The sequence below is a fragment of the Heterodontus francisci genome, unplaced genomic scaffold (genome assembly GCF_036365525.1).
Source record: "Heterodontus francisci isolate sHetFra1 unplaced genomic scaffold, sHetFra1.hap1 HAP1_SCAFFOLD_72, whole genome shotgun sequence".
NCBI classification, from domain to species: domain Eukaryota; kingdom Metazoa; phylum Chordata; class Chondrichthyes; order Heterodontiformes; family Heterodontidae; genus Heterodontus; species Heterodontus francisci.
In genome coordinates, this window is record NW_027140794.1 from 8,724,231 (window position 1) to 8,731,516 (window position 7,286).

The window sequence follows — 7,286 nt, forward strand, 5'->3', positions numbered from 1 at the left end:
ATACAGTGTTCATTCCAAAAGCCTGTAAAGAGTCTAGTGGAAAGAGGAAGTGCTGTTTCTCAAACTTATGTTAATCTTCATTGGAACTGTGTCGGAGAAAGAGGAGAGAGATGTCAGAGTGGGAGCGGAATAAATAATGAAAAGGACAGGCAACTAGAAGATAAAGGTAAAGCTTGCAGACTGAACAAAGGTGTTGTGCAAAGTAAGCACTCAATTATGTTTGGTGTCCTAATGTAAAGGAGACGGTATCATGATCAGTCAATACAGTGAATACAGTATACTAAAGAGAAAGCAGTACGAGAAAATCGCTGTTTCACTTGGAAGCAGTATTTGGCGGCTTGGACGGTGAGAAAGGTGGAGGTAACAGGGCAGTGGTTGCACCTCCTGCGCATTCATGGGAAGGTCCAGGGGGAAGGGGTGCTGAGAATGATTGAAGAGTGAATCAGGGTGCCACAGAGTGAAAGGTCCCTTCAGAATGTTAAACGTGGAGGGAAGGGGAAGATGTGCTTTGTAGTGGCACCACATTAAAGGTGGTGGAAATGGTGGAAGATGATCTGTTGAATATGGAAGCTGATGGAGTGGCAGATGAGGAGAATCAGAATCCTATCATTGTTCCGGGAGGGGGAAAGGGTGAAAGCAGACGGATGGGGAATGGAATGGACGTGCTTGAGGGCCCTGTGAAACATGGTGGGTGGATGAGGAGGTGAGGAGAGTCCTCGGTTGAGGAAAAAGGAATACATATCTGGAACCACTGGTATGGAAGGTTGTATCACCAGACATTGCAGATGGAGCAAGTGAAAAAATGTGATAGAGTCATTCGAAGAATTGGGGTGTGAGGAAGCATCGACAAGGTAACTGTGAGAGTCACTGGGTTTACTCTTTATATTAGTTAATAACCTATGCCCAGAATCAGAGACAGAGATGTTGAGGAAGAGAATGGACGAGTTGAAGATGGACCATGTGAATATAAGGAGGATAAATTGGAAGAAAAGTTGATAATTTTTAAGTACAGGGCGAGAGCTGGAATATCAGTGCATGTGGACAGGAGGACGACTTTCAGTCCCTCGGCAATCACCTACAGTTCATTTTACCCTCTGTCCCCAGTTCAGCAACCGTAAGCTACTCGGTACGTCTCTAAAATGTATTTACAGAGAAAAGGTAATGGTGAAAATGATCTTTCAACAAGCCTTCTGAACAATGATGACAGGAATAGTAACCATTAATATTAATGACTTTTCGGGTGGCAGTAAATTCTGAGATATTTTGCTTCAGTTTCACCATTCTCAATGTGTTTCATGTTGTAGATGAAAATTGGTCACTAAGACTGACTAACGGGGGAAGCTGGTGTGATGGGCGAGTGGAGATTTACTACAATGGCAGCTGGGGAAGATTGCAGGATGGACACTGGACCCTGAATGATGCCAACGTAGTCTGTACACAGCTGGGTTGTGGTGAAGCGACAGCCGCTTATAACTATTCAAAGGATGGTGAAGGACCCATCTGGGTGAATGATGTCCAGTGTGAAGGAAACGAATTGCAGCTCCAGAACTGCATCTTATTCACATTGAATTCGTCTCTCACTGACAGTATGGATGTAGGGGTCCTGTGTTCAGGTAAGCAAATTCTTCACTGCTTTTACAAAAACATAAAAGTGAAATGTCTAATCTGCTGAGAAAAGTGATAATATCGGTTACTTGTTCCTGGGTTTCTCAAACCAGTAATTTCACTCGAGGAGAGTGGGAGAGGATGGTGGGCGGTCGGGGAGCTGGGGTGGTGTACAGAGAGAGAGGACACGGACACAATTAAACAGCAAGAACGTTTGTATTACAGAAATTTCAATTAACACATACATCACAAGGGGTTTAACAGGAATGTAAACGGAGAGAAAACTGACACAGAGCCAAACAAAGAGATGTTAGAGTGGGTGACGAAATTCTTAGTCAGATGGTTGGATTTGAAGAGCCGGAGACACGGAAATATTTCTGGTGGAAATTCAGATCTGGGGGTTAGATGGTTAAAGGCAAAACTGAAAGTTGTGGGCAATTGAAGTGGGTGAAGTACAAGAAGCTGTATTCAGAAAAAAGCAGAGCTCCTGAAATGATTCAGGCTGGAGACGGTTATACTGATGCAGGGGGAGAGCATGAAGGTGTCTGAACAGGAAGATCATATTTGGAAACTCCAGGTATTGATCGCAGGGAAACCAATAGATCGTCGAGTGCCATGGCGTTCCTGAGAGGGGCTTCATGTCGGGCAGGCAACAGAACTTTGGATGAGCTGATGTTTCTGGAGGATGCAAGATGGGTGATCGCCCAGGAGAACATTGAAATATTCGATTCAGCAGGCAACAAAGCATGGGTGAGCATTTCGGCAGCAGATGGGCTGAGGCAGGAAGGGAGGTGAATGATGATAGAGGTGAAAGATAACGGCCTTCTGATAAAGAGAATACGGAATTGGATTCTCAGCTGTGGTATCAAATCCGGCGCCAAGCTTGCAATCAGTTCTACTGTATAGTATATAAGTGGAGGTAGCTGTGTGGGAGTTGGTCTGGTGCAAGTTTCATTAGGTTGTGTATAAAAGTAGACAGATGTTTTGGACTAGACACTTTAAAGTTTCATTGTGTAGCATGTTAATGCAGGCATGTGTTCTGGGGATGTTGCATTATGCAGAGTGTAGTTTAGTTTTGTTTAGTTTAGAGATACAACACTGAAACAGGCCCTTCGGCCCACTGGGTCTGTGCCGACCATCAACCACCCATTTATACTAATCGTGCACTAATCCCATATTCCTACCACATCCCCATCTGTCCCTATATTTCCCTACCACCGCTCGGGGCAATTTATAATGGGAAATTTACCTAACAACCTGCAAGTCTTTTGGCTTGAGTGTGGGCAGATGTTTTCGGGTTGTTCCAATGAACATTTATTTGCATACGACATGTGGAACTTACAACATATGAGATCGTTAATGATTCAGATTTGATACCGATTGGTTACAGTAAGCATTTTCTTCGGACACTGCGGAAATCAATACATTCCAGCGTTTCACGTCAGAAGTTTACAGTGCTGAATGGTTATTACACACTCAGTCGCTGGACAGAGCCTAGTATGTCATCTTGTTCTTCAGTTAGGTAAATGTTAAGCTCCACCCAACATTTATACCCACCTACAGAAGCCATGTGTCTTCTCCTTGTCCTCTACTTCTGTATCTGATGGGTCACATTGCTGATGTTTATTCTCCCAAGTGCCTCACGCAATTAGTCCAATCATTTTTGTCCAGTCCAGATTAAATACTGGTTTCTGTTCAGCCAGGAGGTCTACACATCTAGCGTTCAATTGCCCATAGGCGCTTCCTGATTCTGTCCAACATTTTGCAGAGAGATCCTGTTTTCTGTCCTCTTTGGTCCTGTCCAACAGTCATATATTGATAGAATTAGTCGTTTAGTTCATTGATTTTTTACAGATAATAGCAATTGCTAATGTGCCTCACATGTTTCGTTTGCTCGTTTAACATAATTGCAGCAGTCTGTCTGGACAGACAGGTCTGCATACTCTCTGTTCAGACATGCGGTTTATGTCTGTAAAATTACTCAAATATATTCCTTGTCAAAGACAGAGTCCCATCCTTACAAAGGTAATTGATTCTCTTATGCTATTGATATTGAATTGATTTATGATAATGTAATAATCAATACAACCCTAAAACGTAGTTCTGCAGGAAGATACTGCATATTGCAAGGCTGATGTTTAAGGGTAGTACTTGTGGACCTTACATTCTCCAATATGAAGTGGAGTAGTAAAGTAATAATGAAGTAATAAACAGCGTGGATTAAACTGCTGGTCTTGCCAGTGACACCAACATTCCCTAAAATAATTAAAAAACAGAAAGGCACGGTGACATGTGGGGAACTATCTGGTAATATAATCCTGAATGGATCAATCACATAAAGCATCATTGGGTCCTCCTCATCTTCACTAAAACCTCCCGTTTGACAAAGATTGTCCAGGAAGGCAAAGAAAACGCACAGCAAATATTCTCCATCATAAATCTTCCTCCTGAACCACTCCCCTGCCTCGTCCACCCTGAACTCCAAAAATAATTGAGAGGAGCTCATAGACTTTTTGTCACAAAGTTCAAAAACATCCGTTCAGTCACCTCCACGACTTCCCTTTCTTCCCCCACCCATCAGGCCTAACTTTCTATCAGTTCCCACCCCCATCCCATACGATCACCCTGAATTCACATTTCTTTTTTCTCTCCTAGAATCCTTCACTCTCTCTCTGAACCTGTGCTGTTGATGGTATCCACATTTTGCTGTCTACACCTTATTTCTATTAAACTACTGAACACAAACATTCCCTTCCTGGGTTCCATGTTAGCTGGCAATATTAACGATTCTCTTTCTCTCTCTCTCTCTCTCTCTCTCTACATGTTCAGGCTCCTCTCCTTCAAATCAGCAGTCATCACACCTCTCCTCAGAAAGGAACCATTGACCACCTGTCCATGCAGGTTACTGCCCCAGCTCCAACTGTTCGTACCTCGCCAAAGTCCTTGAATGTGTCGTCGCCTCCCAAATCCATGCTCATCTTATATGAAGCTGCATGTTTCAATTCCGCAAATCAATTTTCTATCCACACCACAGGACGAAAACAAACGACATCCGAAGTGATTGTGACAAACATAAACGATTCCACCTCCTCTTTCTTGACTTGTCTCAAATTTTTATATGATTGATCATGAAATACTTCTCCAATTACTCCCCATTAACACACGGCTGGGTGGGACTGCACTCAGCTGGTTCTAGTATTATCTATGCAGTCATGGTCAGAACGTGGCCTGCAATGGCTTCATTCCCGCTCCTGCAAAGTCACCGATAGTGTCACCAAAGGATCGATCCTTTGACACTTAATTACTCATTTACATGCTGCCTTTCAGCGATATCCGCAAACACAGCCTCAGTTTCCACATGTATCTCACTGTATCCAACTCTACCTCACATTCAACACTCTTGAGCCCTCCAATGTCTGTACACTGTCAGAATTCCAGGCTGACATTCAGTACTGCATCAGCAGAAAATTCCTCCAACTCTGTATTGAAAAGATAGAAACCATCAGTCCCCACCGCATGTTTCCTTGTCTCCAACTCCATTTCTCGCCATGCCAACTGTCTGTCACTCAGCCAGACAGATTGTAATCTTGGTGTTATATTTGACCCCAGGGTGATCCTCCTATCAAATCTCCATATCCTCATTAACACTGTCTATTTTCACCTCCATGACATCACCCGCATTTGCCCTTATCTCATCTTGTTGATAGCGTTGTTCCCTCCAGACTCGATGATTCTAATGCACTCCTGGCTGGCATCACTCGTTACAACCTCTGCAAGCTCCGCTGTCTCGACCATTTGCCACTCAGGCATCTGCCCTCTGCTCACTGACCTACTTTACCCAGCAATGAGCGGTTTTAAAATTCTCATCCTTGTTTTCAAATCCCTTCCTGGCCTCACAGCTCCTGTCTTTGTAATCGGCTCCAGACTGGCAGCTCCCAGTTCTGGCTTCTTGAGCATTCCTGGTTTTAATTGTGCACCATTGGCGGCCGTGCCTTTATTTGCGAAGGTCACATGCTCTAGAATTACTTGCTTAAATCTCTCTGCCTGTCAACCAGTCTTTCCTGCTTGAAGACGTTCCATAAAAACTAACTCTTTTACTTAGCTTTTGGTCATCTGACCTAATATAGTTTTCTGTGCTGAGGGAAATAGGAGATGGCAGTAAATGTCTGACCAAGATAACAAATTAGGCTAACATACATGGACAAGGAACAGATACAGTTATATAACATGAGTATAAATTAACTGTTAATCGTGTGAGTGATTGCCTGTTTGACACCGCACACAGCGTTCAAAACATAAAAGGGGAACTGGAGATCAGAACGTGTCAAAGCCAGATGTAATAGCATATATGAAACATTGCTGTTCTTTACATTCTATGTAAGAAGTAAGTGTAAACAGATATTCTGTTGTGTAGTTTTATTTACCTGTCACAGGTGCATTTCACGTTCATTTTTTGAGCTGGTGATGGTAAAATCAGTTGTATTGAGTGATGATGTGAATGTCTAGTGAAAGTATAATCCTCATGTACTGTTATCCAACAGACCACGTGCAGTTAAGGCTGTCTGACGGTGGAAGCCCATGTACTGGCCGAGTGGAGATTTATTACAATGGGAATTGGGGCTCAGTTTGTGATGATTCCTGGGATCTGGCGGACGCTGACGTGGTTTGCAAACAGCTGGGTTGTGGAAAGGCGTTGGACCTGGCACTTCCTGCATCTTGTGGACCAGGCTCAGGGCCAGTTTGGTTGGATGAACTGACGTGACGAATCATTTCTCTGGGAATGTCCCTCAGCATCGTGGGGTAACCACGACTGTTCTCATAAAGAAGATGTGAGGATCATGTGTTCAGGTGAAGGTGCTTCCATGAACCCATTTTCCGTAGTGTTGTGCACGTGGTTTCACAGGGAAGATATGGCTTCGAATTACATACAATGGACAGCACGGAATCTGGCCATTCGGACTAACTGGTCAATGTGGTGTTTACGTTGCCCACGAGTATCACCCCACATCATTGCACCTAACCCTCTTTGCATATCCTCCTGCTTCTTTCTGCCTCATGTACCTGTATAGCTTTACTTTAAAGGCATCAGTGCAAATCACCTCAGCAATTGCATGTGTTCGGAATTCAAAATTCAAACCACTCCCTAGGTAAAAAAACAAACAAATTCTCCGGAATTTCTTATTAGATTTATTCGTGATTATCCTATATTTATGGTCACTAGCTTCGGTCTCTGTCACTTCAGAAGTGATTAGTGCCTATGTATCCCGAGGTCTCTTTGCTGATCTTTATCATTTTGACTCTTATTTTACAAGACGTACGTGGCCTCTTTATTCTTCCTGTCAACACTGAGCACCTTAGACTTATCTCTATTCAACTTATTTGGCAATTGTATGCCCATTCGGCCCGTTTATTGACGTCTTCCCGTATTTTGTCTCTGTCTTTCTTAGTGTTAACTATATCCCCAAATTGCGTCATCTTAAATTTTGAAATGAAGTCTCCCTTGTGTAAATCCAAATCGTTTATGTAAATGTTGAGCAGCAGTGACCCCAGCCCTGTGGAACACCATTTCCCAACTTCCACCATTCTGGGTTACCACATTATACCCGGACGGTGTGCTTTGTAGCTGGTTTCCTATCATTCTTCCACTGATCTCTTGACTTCACATGCTCTGACCTCAGTCA